Source organism: Rhinoderma darwinii, chromosome 1 (assembly GCF_050947455.1).
Source record: "Rhinoderma darwinii isolate aRhiDar2 chromosome 1, aRhiDar2.hap1, whole genome shotgun sequence".
Taxonomy (NCBI): Eukaryota; Metazoa; Chordata; class Amphibia; order Anura; family Rhinodermatidae; genus Rhinoderma; species Rhinoderma darwinii.
This window is the reverse complement of record NC_134687.1, coordinates 128,123,506-128,142,330: the sequence shown is the minus strand read 5'-3', so window position 1 is coordinate 128,142,330 and position 18,825 is coordinate 128,123,506.

Below are 18,825 nucleotides of genomic sequence, written 5' to 3'. Positions count from 1 at the left end.
ACTTATACTCACCTACACACACACAAACAACCACACACAAACATATACACAAACACATATAAACACACCCATATATTACACAAACACACACATAAACACACAAACATACACACAAACATATACACAAACACACACAAACACACACATATACACACAAACATATACACAAACACATGTACACAAACACCCATATATACACAAAAACACAAACACATACACAAACATATACACACAAACATATACACAAACACACCCACATATACACAAACACACACACACACATATACACAAACACACCCATATATACACAAACACACACATATACAAAAACACACAATCATATACACATGCACAAACACACCCATATATACACAAACACACACACATAAACTCCCAAAAACACACATATACACACAAACCTATACACAAACACATGTACACAAACACACCCATATATACACAAACACACATATACAGAAACACACAAATATACATATACAAAAATACACAAACATATACACACAAACATATACACATATGCACAAACACACACATATATATATACAAACACACGCACATAAACACAAACACACACACACATATACACACACATATACACACAAACATATACACAAACACATGTACACAAACACACCCATATATACACAAACACACATACACAAACACACACACAAACATATACACAAACACACCCATATATACACAAACACACCCATATATACACAAACACACACATATACACAAACACACCCATATATACACAAACACACACACATAAACACACCAAAAAAACACACACACATATACACACAAACATATACACACAAACATATGTACACAAACACACCCATATATACACAAACACATACACAAACCCACACATATACAAAAACACACACACACACACAAACATATACACAAACACACCCATATATACACACATAAACACACAAACACACCCATATATACACAAACACATACACAAACCCACACATATACAAAAACACACACACACACACAAACATATACACAAACACACCCATATATACACACATAAACACACAAACACACACACATATACACAAACACAAAAATATACACAAACATATACACATACACACAAATACACCCATATATACACTCACACATAAACACACACACACATATACACAAACATATACACAAACACATATACACAAACACACCCATATATACACAAACACAGACACACACACACACACACACACACACACTTACCTTTAGCGGAGCGCAGCCTTCTTGCGACGGGTGCCTTCCACTGCATCTCCTGCGCATGCGCCGAGATGCGCCGAGATGCGCGTTCACGAGTAAATGACATCCTCTGCTCAGGACGCAGAGGATGTCATTACGCATGCGCGGCCACCGCTAAAGGTAAATAGCAGTGGCCGGGAACCTAGGCAACGAGCAGGATACAAAGAGGGACCGACCACAACTTCAATCAAGGATATCAAGAAAACGACATCGCTGGACGACGGACAGGTAATTAGAATTCTTCTTATTTTTACATGGGGGAGCTTTATAGCTCCATTTATCAACTTGGGACAACCCCTTTAAGATAACTGGCTATAGCAGGATTGTTAAGCCCCACCTTTTTGCTAAGCCCACTCATTCAGACATTCCCCAGCCGAAAATGGAAGAGATTAGCAGGAAACTAACCCTGTGTTCTTAGCAGGATTTCTACAAGACTGTGACTGACAAACAGTGGGGGCAAATATATATCGTGTTTACTTATAACATTAAATTCTAGGATTAGTATTCAAAACTTTCTTCTCACTTAATACACATGGCACATTCAGTAAAGGCACCTCACATATATATTAATGCTAGTGTTCTACAAGGCATGACTGGTGCCCTAAATGTAATCTTGATTCAGGGGTGTATGTGATACAAAGAGCATGGAATATAATTTTATGCTGAGATTAGCAGGACATACAGGCTGTGATCACACAGAGTTTTTTGCATGAGGAAAATTCCTCCTGCAAAAACTGCTCTAGACGTTTTTTGCACAGTGGTTTGACAAAAACTCGTCGATGCGTTTTTTTCCTCTTTTTGACTTATTGAAATGTAATTTTGGAGGCGGAAACCGCCTCAAGATGGGTCATGACGCTTCTTTTTACCGCGACGCGTTTTTTTTACTCGCGGTGAAATCAATGGGAGGCATTTTCGGGCGGTTTTTGAAGAGTTTTGCGGCGCGGTTTCCGCGTCAAAAAACTTGTCAAAAAACTCTGTGTGAAAAGGGCCTTAGAGTACAGTTCACCCTTGGCTGGAAATACTGGTTAATATGCTATATATTATTTTCAAAACCTATACAAAGCAGGGACACAAGCGACCATACTACAATACAATACAATTTAATCCTTATTTGTGCATCATTACAATCACTAAACATTACATAATAAAATAGTGACCCAACAACAAGACAAATGTGATATCACTCTTCTGAATTTATCTCACACACCTTTAGTTGTGCAGGTCTGTAATTGTGTTTGTATTCAGTCATTTTAAAACATATAGGTACAATTTAAGCCATGGAATATTTTTCCCCCAATAAGGTAGCAGATGTGACATGTATCACAACATTATGTCCTTGGACACCAATAATACCAGTAACCACCAGGGTCCAGGCACTAAAAGCCCTGCTCAGTTTAGGCCCCATGCACACGAACGTAAAAATGCCCGTAATTACGAGACGTTATTACGGCCCGTAATTACGGGCCCATAGACTTCTATTGGCCACAGGTACCTCCCCGTATGCTTACGGGAAGGTGCCCGTGCCGTTGAAAAATATGGAACATGTCCTATTTCAGGGCAGGCCCATAGAAGTCTATGGTGCTCCCGTAATTACGAGTGGCTACGTGTGTGCACCCGTAATTACGGGAGCTTCGCTAGGCGACGTCAGGTGATATTCACTGTCCAGGGTGCTGAAAGAGTTAACTGATCAGCAGTAAGGCTGGATTCTCACGAGCACATTACGTCCGTAATGGACGGACGTATTTCGGCCGCAAGTCCCGGACCGAACATACTGCAGGGAGCCGTGCTCCTAGCATCATAGTTATGTACGATGCTAGGAGTCCCTGCCTCGCTGCCGGACAACTGTCCCGTACTGAAAACATGATTACAGTACGGGACAGTTGTCCGGCAGCGAGGCAGGGACTCCTAGCATCGTACATAAGTATGATGCTAGGAGCACGGCTCCCTGCAGTATGTTCGGTCTGGGACTTGCGGCCGAAATACGTCCGTCCATTACGGACGTAATGTGCTCGTGTGAATCCAGCCTTACTCTTTCAGCACCTGGGACAGTGACTACTGCTGGAGTTAATAGTATTAAAAGTTAACTTACCCAGAACTCCCTGCTTCTTCCTCCAGTCCGGCCTCCCGGGATGACGTTTCATCCCATGTGACCGCTGCAGCCAATCACAGGCCAATCACAGGCTGCAGCGGTCACATGGACTGCCGCGTCATCCAGGGAGGTCGGACTGGATGTCAAAGGAGGGACGCGTCACCAAGACAATGGTATGTATGAACTTCTTTTACTTTCACTCGCTGCAGAAACTCTGCCCGAAAGGGCTGCCCCTTCTCTCTTTCCAGCACTCATAGAGAGAAGGGGCTGCCGATTAGTGCAGAGAAAACGGGTCCGTAAATACGGGTGGAATACTGGTCGAATATGTGTGACAAAGGACCCATATTTACGCCAGTATTTACGGGAGGAAAAAAATAAGTTTGTGTGCATGAGGCCTTAGCCATGATAAACCATGGGAGGGGAATTCCTACTGCTTCCTCCTACGAAACCCAATTTTGCTGCTTTGTTCCCATGAAAACTCATTTTGGTTCCCTTGTTTTCATTTTCAATAAAAGCATGTTTATCATATATTACATTATATTTTATTTGTATAATTGTTTCCAACATTTCTATCTGTAATTTGCTTTTGAAAGTATAGAAAAAAACCTAAAAATGAGCTTTTGAGCCCTGAGCAAAACATTAAGGTTTACAATACCAGACTTCATTTTACTATTGAATATTTGAACAGTGCCTATCAAATACATGTTTGGACTAACAAGATATTAAATTAATGTAAATGAGATGCATAGCAAAAATCTGTTTTGCTGCCAAACGTCTCCCTAGGGTTGAATAGCACTTTCCATAAGTCTACAGAAATTACTAAATTTGTTTGGTAATGAAATACTTGTAGCCACGTTCAATGTATGATTCAACAGTGGAACCCTCCATAGACTTTAACTGGTTATATTAATTACATAAGAGAGAAGCATCTATTTGTTATGCAATAAAGAGATTAACAGCCTTTAATATGGCAAGTCATTGTTTGAGTTAAATACCAGAACGTATTTCTGTTTATTTTCCAATATGTATTTTAATTAAGTCATCATTGATATTATGATATTGTTATGTCCAGTCGCAGTTGTACTTTAGGTATTATGTTTTTGTCTTTTTCACATTTACACATGAAAGAAAAATCCATAGTTTCTCATGTGAATTTTTACCTGTAAGCATAATATCTGTTGTCACTTATATTTTTTGTAGGTTTCAGAATAATAAAATATCAGGCTGTTGCATAGCAAGAATCCAGGAATGCACTGGGTGACAGTCATAAATCTTCTTAGCCTATTCTGCTGTTGTCACTAAATCTCCTCCAGGCTTCTACTTGTGGATTATGTCGATTTATAGCCAAACAGTCATCTTTGCCTCTCCATATAGTAGGCTGGAGTTTTAACACTAGATGTGACATGCATGCTGCTGCATATGGCATAGTCTGCAGCCTCTCCTGTGCCTTTTTCTGTGCCTTGACCTGTATCTGTGGCTTTCGGTCATCCTCCTGCTCATAATTTAGAATGATGTATACAACCATAGCTTTTACTGAATATGACAACAAAAAAACTCAACAGATTTCAATATGTAGAATTTTTTTCCAAAAACTAAACCAATCAGGTGGGAAAAATAAGTACACCCTATAATTCAGTAATATGTAGAACCACCTTTAGCAATGATAAATTGAAGTAATCGTGTTCTGTAGGAGTATATCAATCTCACATAATTTTAAGACAAATTTTGGCTTACTCATTGAGGCAGTTCATTAATGCTTGAGGGCATTAATTTATGTACAGCTCTTTTAATATTTCACCACAGCATCTCAATGAGGTTCCAACACCTTGATTTTATTTTCTTCTTTAGCCATTCAGATGTAGATTTGCCTTGTGTTTGAGATCATTATCCTATTGCATGACTCAATTTTCACACAGCTTACATTAGTCTCAAGAATATTCTGGTAAAAAGTGGCGTTCATTGTTGTCTCAATGACTGCAATTTTACCAGTGGCTGCAAAACAAGCTCAAACCATCACCCTCAGGCTGTTTGAGATCTGCCAAACATGGCACTGCACATAATTTTTGTTTTCGTTTCATTAAATGTTGGCAACACAAAACTTCCGTTCAAAATACAAAAGCTTTACATCACAAAGATCTTGACATATTCATTATATGCTAAAGTGTCTAATTCCGTTCATAATTTCCCCTACCATATGGATCCACGTGGGTATTTAATCTTCCATAGAGACTAAAAAGCCCTTGATCATTTCTACCTGAAGCTATCTTGCCCATATCCATTGCCCATTTAAATTTTTTTATTTTTTTCAATGTTAAAAGAAGAAAAGTCTGACCCCTCCATTATTAACAATATTTTCAACATTATTTTAATGGTCCTTATGTTAGGCGGTCTATTGAGATCTATAAATTCATAATTACTTTTTTTGCAGCCAGGCAAATAAGGTGTATTATGTCTCTGTGGAAAGGTGTGTATCATAATGAAACAACAATAACCATATCTCGTTGAACGTGTTATAACCCATTATGTTATGAATAATCGCAACAATTTCCTCCCTAAACCTCTTAATTGCTGGGAAGACAAGCTTTTTTAAATCCACATTTAGGGCATTCTTGCTTATACCCTTTTATGTACTTTCCAAAATGTATATTAAAGGCTCTCTGAGCTTTATACATAATATTCCATTGGGTCTCTCTTCAGTTCTCTGAACTTAGTATATTTCTAATTGTTTCCCAACCATTTCTTATTCTTGCAGCAGTTTCCTTGTGATTACAGTTTTCCCATTAACCTGCTACCTCTTACATGCCTGTGCCACTATTTTGGTTTAAAAGTATCATGTCTCTGAAAGGGACGACTTTTGCTGCATGATATTAATCAATTTATCAAAAAGACAACACCTATGTCCTTTAGCAGGCTTCTATAACATGATATAGTTTACAAATAATACAGAAATTAAGAGTCACTCAACCCATACCTCTAATTCATCTTCTCAAAATATAAAAATCTTCCATTTCCAACTCTCCCTGGGAAAAAATAACTTCTTGTATTCTGCATTTTTTAACAGTTTTCCCCTCTGAAGGCTGTATCTGTAATTCACAGTTGTCTATGAGCTAATGGGCAGAGTCTAATGGCTATTACATCTTCTATACACTGCACACATAGAAAAGGAGAATCCTGCTCTCCTATCTCTATCTCATATAAATAGAAGTTGCAGCAGCAGCATGGAGGAGATTATACAGCAATACCGAGCAGTGTAGCTGAGAATCCAGTACTGGCATCAGACAGTAACACTAACCAGGAAGCTGGAGCACGACTATGTGTATCTTTCTTACTCTGCTCCTGCTCCCCCTCCCCTCTCCATAGACTTATATGGGCATTGTGTCCGTGTCTGACTTACTCTGCTCTTTCTCCTTCCTCCTCCTCCCCTTCCCCTCTCTATATACTTGTATTGGTAGTGTTTCTTCGTGTTTTTCTCTTTCTGTTCCCTGCTCCTGCTCCTTTTTTTATATACTTCTATGGGCAGCGCGTCTGTGTCTCTTTCTCTCTCTCTCTCTCTCTCTCTCTCTCTCACACTCTCTCTCTCTCTCTTTTTCCTCCTGCTGCTCTCAACCTCTGCTCTAGATAGACTTCTAATGGCAGACTGTGAAGTGACACACCCCCACTACCTGCAGTCTGCATGCTCTGTACCATGAGACGGATTTTGTTTGACACCAGGGGGTTGACAGCAGATTACATGAAGAGAGATACCTAGTGGCAGTAACGTCACATAGAATTTACATTATAAAACAACTAAATATTAACAGTAAGTAAATTACAAATTTGATCTTTATCGGGTATACTACTAGATTAGCCTAAGTTGTTTGAAAGTAAGGGCTCATTCAGACGAGAGTGAATCTCGTCCGTGTGCTGTGCGTTGAAATAACAGCGAGAGTCCATTGCGTAACACTCACTGCATGTCCTATTTTGGTGCGTTTTTACGCACCTGGTAGCCAATTGAAGTCAATGGGTGCGTGAAAACCACATACAACACATGGACGCACATCTGTGTTCTGTCCGTGTTTTATGCATCAATTACTTTGAAAAAAAAAAAGAAGTGCTTGCAAGTGCCTGGAAAACACATGCCACTCACAAAGCACACTGATGTTAAAATGCAACGCACACGGACAGATTTACGTGCGTTACCGTCGGATCCCACAGATACATTTAAGAAAAAATTGGATCTACTCATTGATGCAGCTCATTGATATGGGATCGTTGATACCAATGGAAGTAAGTTTCTTAAAACTGTACATCCTACCGTCCCCACTTTTTATTTAGTGCCCAAAGTCCATAAATACCTGACAAATCCTACAGGCAGGCCCATTGTGGCTGGAATAGGCAGTGTCTGTGAAAAAGCCTGTATCTACATTGACTTCTTTTTGCAACCATTGGTGATTCAACTATATAAGAGACTCTATGCACTTAATTGAACAGCTGCAGACCCTGAATATCCCTGAGGGAATGTTACTAGTCTCTCTGGACGTGGAGTCGCTCTACACCAGGGGTCTCAAACTCGGCCGGGTAAGTGGGCCGCATATAGAAAAAATGGGAAGTTGACGGGCCGCATTACTTTCAAATTTGATACAATACAAAATTATTATTAATCAGTTATTTGAACTACAATAACACTATATTACTATAATAATAATACTACATTACTACAATACTACATTACTATAATAATACCGCTAGGTTTAAAATTTGAGATATTTCTCCACGTGCTTATTTCAACAATCCAGCTTTCCAGTTTAAGTGTCGCTAAATGCAGTCCGGAGGCTCAGTTAGCAGCGTTTGGCAGACACACATGTCAAGATTGGGCAGCCCCTTTTTAGATAGTGCCACAGTGCCCTCGGTGGATGCTGCCGCAGTGCCCTCAGTGGATGCTGCCACAGTGCCCTCGGTAGATGCTGCCACAGTGCCCTCTGTAGATAATGCAACACACTCCTAGATAAGGCCACAGTGCCCTCCGCAGATGCTACCACAGTGATGTCAGCGTCTTGCCCAGAGCTGGAGTCCCGGAGCAGAGCCGCTTCTAGCACTCGAACTACAGTACAGTTGTGACTGCAGCACTGGTTGTGGCTGGAGTATAAGACATGATGTTATAGTAGAGTTGTGACTGCAGCTCTGGATGTGACTGGAGTATAGCACATTATATAATAGTAGAGTTGTGACTGGAGCTCTGGATTTGTTTGGAGTATAAGACAAGATGTTTGCATCTGCATCTACTGATCTTGCAGTAGAATTGTGAGTGTAGCTGTGGATGTCTCTGGAGTAAAGTACATGATGTTACAGTAGAGTTGTGAGTGTAGCTCTTGATGTGACTGGAGTATAACATGTTACAGTATAGTGGTGACTGCAGCTCTGGATGTGACTGGAGTAAAGTACATAATATAATAGTAGAGTTGTGAGTGCAGCCTGGGATTCCAGCTCTGCTCCTGACATCACTGTCCATATATGGACAGAGATGTCAGGGGAAACGCCAGAGCTGGAGTCCCGGGCAGAGCGCTAGTAGGCTCTTCCTGGGACTCCAGCTGTGCTCCTGACATCACTGGGACTCCTGCTCTGGGGAAGCCCCTGACATCATTGTCGATGTATGGACAGCGATGTCAGAGGCTTCCCCAGAGCAGAGCCTATACTAGCGCTCTGCCCGGGACTCCGCTCTGGGGAAGACCCTGACACAATGTCCATATATGGACAGCGATGTCAGGGAATTCCACAGAGTCCCGGAGCAGAGCCTATACTAGCACTCTGCAAGGGACTCCGGCTCTGGGGAAGCCCCAGACAGCGTGTGTCCAAACATGGTCAGCGATGTCAGGGAATTCCACAGAGTCCCGGAGCAGAGCCGATACTAGCGCTCTGCCCGGGACTCCGCTCTGGCGAAGACCTTAACACACTGTCCATATATGGGTAGCGATGTCAGGGAATTCCACAGAGTCCCGGAGCAGAGCCGATACTAGCGCTCTGCCCGAGACTCCGCCCTGGGGAAGACCCTAACACACTGTCCATATATTGGCAGCGATGTCAGGGAATTCCACAGAGTCCCGGAGCAGAGCCTATACTAGCGCTCTGCCCGGGACTCCACTCTGGGGAAGACCCTGACACACTGTCCATATATGGGCAGCGATGTCAGGGAATTCCACAGAGTCCCGGAGCAGAGCCTGTACTAGCGCTCTGCCCGAGACTCCGCCCTGGGGAAGAACCTGACAAACTGTTCATATATTGGCAGCGATGTCAGGGAATTCCACAGAGTCCCGGAGCAGAGCCGATACTAGCGCTCTGCCCGGGACTCCTCTCTGGGGAAGACCCTGACACACTGTCCATATATGGGCAGCGATGTCAGGGAATTCCACAGAGTCCCGGAGCAGAGCCTGTACTAGCGCTCTGCCCGGGACTCCACTCTGGGGAAGACCCTGAGACACTGTCCATATATGGGCAGCGATGTCAGGGAATTCCACAGAGTCCCGGAGCAGAGCCTGTACTAGCGCTCTGCCCGGGACTCCACTCTGGGGAAGACCCTGACACACTGTCCTTATATGGGCAGCGATGTCAGGGAATTCCACAGAGTCCCGGAGCAGAGCCTGTACTAGCGCTCTGCCCGAGACTCCTCTCTGGGGAAGACCCTGACACACTGTCCATATATGGGCAGTGATGTCAGGGAATTCCACAGAGTCCCAGAGCAGAGCCGATACTAGCGCTCTGCCCGGGACTCCTCTCTGGGGAAGACCCTGACACACTGTCCATACATGGGCAGCGATGTCAGGGAATTCCACAGAGTCCCGGAGCAGAGCCGATACTAGCGCTCTGCCCGAGACTCCGCCCTGGGGAAGACCCTGACACACTGTCCATATATTGGCAGCGATGTCAGGGAATTCCGCAGAGTCCCGGAGCAGAGCCTGTACTAGCGCTCTGCCCGGGACTCCACTCTGGGGAAGACCCTGACACACTGTCCATATATGGGCAGCGATGTCAGGGAATTCCACAGAGTCCCGGAGCAGAGCCTGTACTAGCGCTCTGCCCGAGACTCCGCCCTGGGGAAGACCCTGACACACTGTCCATATATTGGCAGCGATGTCAGGGAATTCCACAGAGTCCCGGAGCAAAGCCGATACTAGCGCTCTGCCCGGGACTCCTCTCTGGGGAAGACCCTGACACACTGTCCATATATGGGCAGCGATGTCAGGGAATTCCACAGAGTCCCAGAGCAGAGCCAATACTAGCGCTCTGCCCGGGACTCCTCTCTGTGGAAGACCCTGACACACTGTCCATATATGGGTAGTGATGTCAGGGAATTCCACAGAGTCCCAGTGCAGAGCCGATACTAGCGCTCTGCCCGGGACTCCGCTCTGGTGAAGAACCTGACACACTGTCCATATATGGGCAGCGATGTCAGGGAATTCCACAGAGTCCCGGAGCAGAGCCTGTACTAGCGCTCTGCCCGGGACTCCACTCTGGGGAAGACCCTGAGACACTGTCCATATATGGGCAGCGATGTCAGGGAATTCCACAGAGTCCCGGAGCAGAGCCTGTACTAGCGCTCTGCCCGGGACTCCTCTCTGTGGAAGACCCTGACACACTGTCCATATATGGGCAGTGATGTCAGGGAATTCCACAGAGTCCCAGTGCAGAGCCGATACTAGCGCTCTGCCCGGGACTCCGCTCTGGGGAAGACCCTGACACACTGTCCATATATGGGCAGCAATGTCAGGGAATTCCACAGAGTCCCGGAGCAGAGCCGATACTAGCCCTCTGCCCGGGACTCCGCTCTGGGAAGACCCTGACACACTGTTTATATATGGGCAGCGATGTCAGGGAATTCCACAGATTCCCGGAGCAGAGCCGATACTAGCGCTCTGCCCGGGACTCCTCTCTGGGGAAGACCCTGACACACTGTCCATATATGGGCAGCGATGTCAGGGAATTCCACAGAGTCCCGGTGCAGAGCCGATACTAGCGCTCTGCACGGGACTCCGCTCTGGCGAAGACCCTGACACACTGTCCATATATGGGCATCGATGTCAGGGAATTCCACAAAGTCCCGGAGCAGAGCCGATACTAGCGTCTCTGCCCGGGACTCCGCTCTGGGGAAGACCCTGACACACTGTCCATATATGGGCAGCGATGTCAGGGAATTCCACAGAGTCCCAGTGCAGAGTCGATATAGCGTCTCTGCCCGGGACTCTGCTCTAGGGAAGATACTGACAAAAACTGTCCATATATGGGCAGCGATGTCAGGGAATTCCACAGAGTCCCGGAGCAGAGCCGATACTAGCGCTCTGCCCGGGACTCCGCTCTGGGGAAGACCCTGACACACTGTCCATATATGGGCAGCGATGTCAGGGAATTCCACAGAGTCCCGGAGCAGAGCCTGTACTAGCGCTCTGCCCGAGACTCCGCTCTGGGGAAGACCCTGACACACTGTCCATATATTGACAGCGATGTCAGGGAATTCCACAGAGTCCCGGAGCAGAGCCGATACTAGCGCTCTGCCCGGGACTCCTCTCTGGGGAAGACTCTGACACACTGTCCATATATGGGCAGCGATGTCAGGGAATTCCACAGAGTCCCGGAGCAGAGCCTGTACTAGCGCTCTGCCCGGGACTCCACTCTGGGGAAGACCCTGACACACTGTCCATATATGTGCAGCGATGTCAGGGAATTCCACAGAGTCCCGGAGCAGAGCCTTTACTAGCGCTCTGCCCGGGACTCCGCTCTGGGGAAGACCCTGACACACTGTCCATATATGGGCAGCGATGTCAGGGAATTCCACAGAGTCCCGGAGCAGAGACGATACTAGCGCTCTGCCCAGGACTCCGCTCTGGCGAAGACCCTGACACACTGTCCATATATGGGCAGCGATGTCAGGGAATTCCACAGAGTCCCGGAGCAGAGCCAATACTAGCGCTCTGCCCGGGACTCCTCTCTGGGGAAGACCCTGACACACCGTCCATATATGGGCAGCGATGTCAGGGAATTCCACAGAGTCCCGGAGCAGAGCCTGTACTAGCGCTCTGCCCGGGACTCCGGCTCTGGGGAAGCCCCAGACATCGCTGTTCATATGTGGACAGCAATGTCAGGGAATTCCAGAGTCTCGGAGCAGAGCCGATACTAGCGGCTCTGTGTCCCGCGGGCCGCAGATGACAGCCCCAGGGGCCGCATGCGGCCCGCGGGCCACGTGCTTGAGACCCCTGCTCTACACCAATATCCAACATCAATTGGGGTTGCGAGCAGTAACATATTACTTAAAACAACAACCTGCACACAACAGACGACATCACTCTTTCCTCTATGACCTTCTAGAATTTGTCCTGGGACACAATTATTTTGTGTTCGACAGGATCTTCTACAGACAAATTTCTGGCACAGCCATGGGTGCATGTTGTGCACCCTCCTATGCCAATCTCATTTTGGGTTGGTGGGAGGAGACACTTGTATACCCGTCTACACAATATCAGCATCATGTGGCCAAATGGTATAGATATATCGATGATATACTTATTTTTTGGACAGGCACCGAAGATGAATGTAAGCGATACATAGCAGAACTGAATAGAAATCCCTAAAACATACACCTCACTGCAAAAATATCATGAGAAGTGGTTGATTTGCTTGATTTAAAAATCTTGAAGGCGGGCACCAATGTCAAAACTTTTTCGGAAGGATACCTCAACCAATAGCCTCCTACACTGTCGGAGTTTCCATCCACTACATCTTAAGAAGGGTATACCAATTCCTCAGAAATAGAAGAATCTGTAACGAAGAAAAGGATTTCAGGGACCACGCGAAGGATCTAAGCAGCAGATTCAAGGTAAGAGGATATCCTCAAAAGACCATTTCGAAAGCATATCAGAGAGCCCTTAATAGCAATAGAACTGATATCCTGGATAGTAGGATTCGTGTCACCACTACATTCAATAATCAATGGAAGGATGTTGCTCAGATTATACATAAAAACTGGAACATCCTGCTATGTGAGCCAAAATTAGTTCCGCATATTGCTGACAGACCCCTTCTCACAGCGAAAAGGGCCCGCAATATTGGAGACAGAATTACGAGAAGTAATATTTCCAGACCGAAGATGCACCTGGGGAGGGGGTTTAAACTTAAAGGTTCATACGCCTGTGGTGACTGTAACATGTGTCAGTTTGTAGACCCCATGGATGTATTTATAGATCCCACTGACCAACAGAAATATCAAATAAAATCATATATCAATTGCCGGAGTAAGAACGTTATTTATGCACTTACCTGTTCTTGTCCCAAGGTCTATGTAGGACAAACAAGCCAGGAATAACGCAAAAGAGAGCAGCAACATATGTGAAATATCACCTTGGTTGATCGAAATCTTAAGCAGAACAAAATTTTGACTTCAGTCGCTGCACACTTCCTACAAAGTCACAAAGGTAAGATCTCTAGTCTAAAAGTTGTGGATCTGCAACAAATACAGTCCAACATTCAGGGTGGCAATATTGTTCCGATTCTGATACAACATGAATCCAGATGGATTTATAGTTTGAAATCCATGACTCCTAGGGGCTTAAATGAAGAACTACTATATACAGGATTCTATAAAAAGTGAAATACTATTGGTTTTCACCATTGTTTTTTGTTTGTTTGTTTTTTACGTGTACATTCACATCCCATACATATATTTTTGTCACTTTTGTCTTGTTTTGTTTTACCACACACTAGTTCTATTATGCTATCTTCCATATTATAACTAAATTAGCATACATACACACACCGTGTATCACTTGACACAAATATTAATTTGTTTCTGTTTTTTATCTTTTTCTTTATCACACTCACTTTATTCACTTACTATTTAGTTAAAACATATTCTGTTTCAATACTTTTTATATTCACCCAATGTAATAAATATGTATACAATATCCATTTAAGAATCCCCATGTATCTTAAATCTATAGCTCGGTCCCTCATCCAAGCTTATGCAGATGCCATTTAGCTATGTTATTAAATTCTTCACTTTAATCCTAGGTCCTATACATCAACACATATACAAAGAGAACTTTCGTCTTGCCTCTGAACCGGCGATATGCGTAACTTGAAGAAACAGTAGGACAGCCTCCATATGAAAATACTCATCTTGTGTCCTTCCTTCGTTAGCACATCCTGAGCATTCATATCTGTATGTAACCAAATATATCTTCCTTACGTATATATATTTCAATATTCATTGGTTACGCGTCTCATGTTTATTAGCCATTTCACTACGCCTGTCTCTTCCTCGCTCTTATATGAGACGTTTCGTCTCTATACAGTACCTGACGCACATGTATCCACGTTTTAATAATTTGTCGTAACATCTCTTGTACACTTTTACTATAGTGTATTATTGTATGAATGTTGTATGAAAGAACACGAGGCCTCTGGCCATGCACACTTTGGAATGGCACATTCTTTACACTATTAATTGCAAGGTTTTTCAACTATACATACTTACTGTCACGTAGGGTTCGTGGACCCACTGGGCCGTACCGCCTTGGTGGTATGGCAGCTGGCCAACAGGGCGCAGGTCAGAGTCTATAGTTCGTATAGGGTACCTGTGGCAGCTCGGACAGTAACAAGGCAGGCCTGGCAGGAACTAGGCAGCAGGTAGATGTTAGGAGTGGAGAAGCAAGACAGGCGTTTGTATACAGCACGGCTACAGCTTAGCACGGCACTAGATCAGGATACAGGTTACAGGATACAGGAACAGGGAACACTGAGACCAGGAAACACTAGGGGACCATTTGCTAAACAAACTTGGAATACGACAACAACGCTCAGGCGTGGGAGGATGGGGCTGGAACCTTCTTATAGCCCAGGGTGCTCTGGGAGCAATTAGCTCAATCTCCAACATGTGTCGCTCTGGCTTCTTAAGTCTGGACTGAGCTCGTGAGCGCACCCTGGTGGTCACTGGGGAGCTGGACGGCCGCATGTGCAGACATCTCTTGAGAAAAGAGCGTCGACTGGATGGAAGGAGTTCGTGATCAGAGACCACGGACATTACACTTACACTTATGACTAGATCTATATGTATGTTTTTTCATACCTATCTTTACACTTATTTATGTATGCACATACATTTTTTCGTATATATATTTATAAGTATATTTATTCACTATTTTTCTTACACATATATATCTATATTCTCATCCATATTTACTTTGACATTTATTGCACCTTTATTTCTATTCATTTATTTATCTATTTTCTATTTATTTTTATTTATTATTATTATATTTTCACTTATTTGTATATTTATATTTATCTACATTTATCTCATTTCACCAGATTCTCTTTTTTTCACATATTTACAACACAGACAGCAATTGATATTCATCTCTATACTGGTGTATCTCATTACGTTATACACATTTTTCATGGACAATTTTTTATTATTATTATTAGCTATCATCAGTTGTATACATGTTGCTGTGACTATACACATTACCACATACATTCATCTTCTTTAGGACCTATTTATCTTTCCGTCTCTGGACTTCTATCGCCCTGCGCTGTCTCACTGCGCATACGGGGGAGCCGTGCTCGGTGTCGGCCCCGGTGCATGCGCACTGAGTACGGCCGTTGTGGTGTTTGTCCGTATCCCCGTCCATTGCCTTGCGCGTGCGCGGAGTGCCGTGATCACGCGGCCCTGGCGCATGCGCATTGTGCACAGGCAATGTCGAGTTTTCGATCTGCTCTGGGAATGTGCGGAGTTCCGCGTCATACAATTTGGTGCTGGTCTCCGGCACATGTGCACGGCGCATTTACGGTGGTCTGTTTATTCAATGGTGTTCCATCTCCGGCAGCGAGGAGGAAGAGGTAGGCGTGCGCGCCTTTTCTTGCACACAGCTCTCTATCATTAAAATCATAATACTATTCTATTTAATACTCCTCATCTCACTACAGAAATACCCCTGAGGAAGACACGTTGTGGCGATACGCGTGGGGCGCTTTATACCTTCATTACCCCTCTGTGTGGACTTCTCATGACGCTTTAGGACTTATTTATTTACATGGTCTGATGCAATATTCTCTTAACCTGTGTCCATACTTTTGTCATCATTACATTCAGGGTACCGAGGTAGGTTCTTTTCTGGGGGAATTGGTATTGGGCTGCTTATTAGGGCGGCATCCCCCAGTTGAACCAGTCATAGCAGTCATCTGCTTTTTTAAGTGTTTTTATTATGTCTTTGTGGCGTATTTTTTGTCAATAAATTCATATGCTTTATTATATTTTCTGAGTATATAGACTTTTTTTGCCATATACATACCCATATGTGTGTTCTCTGTCCTCATCTATTGTAGTCTTTTAGGGTATGTGGCAATACATGTGCGGTGCCCGCTGGTGCATTTTTGTCAGTACTCTGTTGTTTAACATATATTCTTGTAGCGGCCATCACCGCAAACCTCTCTCTCCTCCACTCATACTCACCTCTTCACAGTACCGCTCCATTCACTTCAGGCTGCGGTCTGGCCTCTGTCCACTCAGTGCCAGCTTTGCTACATCTACTATTCCTGGTACTACTGAGGACAGCTCACACTACTAGTTACTTAACTCTCTGCACCTGCTGTCCTTGGCTCTGGAGTAGCAGCATGCACTAATTGGTCATCTTCAGCACCTGTTGCTTTCCTATATAAATCTCTCACTCTCAGTTTGTCTTTGCCAGATTAATAAGGGTGCTCCCTCTTAAAGCCTGGTTCTGTGTTTGCTGTTATCGATCTACTGGATTGTATCATTGATTATTCTTGTTTGCCTCCTTCCTACTGACCCTGGAACATGACCCCTACTATTCTTCAGTACCACTGCCTACAACTACCACTATGGATCCGCACTCGAGACGGTACACCTAAATAGTAAGTCCGCCATTTGTCACTTCTATTCCGTAGGTCATTTATCGGCTGTTGTATCGGGAGACTATTTAGGTGGTTCAGCGATTAGGGGATTCCTTGCCCTGAAGACCAAGACCCTATACAAGGGTTGGAGGGTAAAAAGCCAAGGGTCCCCCGGAATCCGCTCCCGAGTCTAGCCACCAGAAATCCCGTACGACTTGGATGGGTCACTATACCCTGTGCCATCTGAAAATATTATTACTACGCTATATTGGACAGAGACCGTCAATTCTTTTTTTACTATTTCAGAATTAAGATTTTTTTTTTTTTAATAAATATTACCAATCCTCCTCCGCATGACTAACCCACAGTCTTTCCAACCTTCAATTTTTTTAGTGATTAGGTGCGTTTCATGTAACAATGTCCGGGCCTATCCTATTTGAGTGCCTTAATATTTTCTCTCCGGACTGGGGATTTCATCCCTCTCACATTCCAGGAGGTGATTTTAACTAACATATCTCTAGTATTATTTGGTTCTCTTAACTGTGGATAAAAGTACATTTTGTCCCCTTTCACCTCCAACTAAAAAAAACCTATTCCATTTACAGTAATGACACAATAATTACAGTAAATCACCACAATTCCAGCATGGTAAGATATTATATAACAAGTTTAGATATTTTACCACTCCTAAAGTGCCCAAAATATATATATAATCCATCCTGGAAAAAACATTTAAACAGAAAAAGTTAATTACTAACACATCTTGATATATCAATCCAAATTCAATCCCCTTTTCCGCCGATTTGAGAGTTATTTTGACATTTAGAACAATCTGGGAAAATCAAAATCTTGTTACCTTCCCAAAAAAAGTCCTGATTTCTCTTAATTACTTTCATAAGGAGATCTTTTTCTGAGTAATCCAACATCTTGGCTATTACCATTCCCTGACTCAATCTTTCCTTCTCCCATGGACTGATTATATGTACCCTTTGTACGTTCAGGGAAGTTTTTATCCCTAATGCTTCTGGGATTTGAGTTGATGTGATTTCTATAAGTTCTGAAGTGTAGGTATGCTTTTCTGGAAGGTCAACAATGTGGATGTTGTTTTATTGTAACATATTTTCAAGGTCATCAGCCTTATCCCTAAGTACAATATTTTCTTTAGTTAGATCCTGTACTTTGGAGAGCAGGTTCTCTACCTCAACCACCAAAGTGACCATTCATTGTTCTATGTCAGTTAATCTTGTATCTTGGACATGTAGCTTAGTATTAGCAGGTAACCACTGAGGCCAACGATTGGCTGCATGTTTTGATTGGCTTCTAAATACATCTGAGTTGAGCTGCTATATAAGCTGGCTCCTTGTCTAGGTTCTGATTCATGATGTTCAGGTTTATTGTGGAGCGAGCCCTGTACATGAAAATAGAACAGGTGAGCACACAGACCCTGATTCAGGGTACCATGGTCCACGGAAGTGTGATTGCGTCCGGAGATTCTAGCGCACGCGCAGCAGTCAATGCTTCGTTGCATAGCAATGGTAAACTTCCGGTTG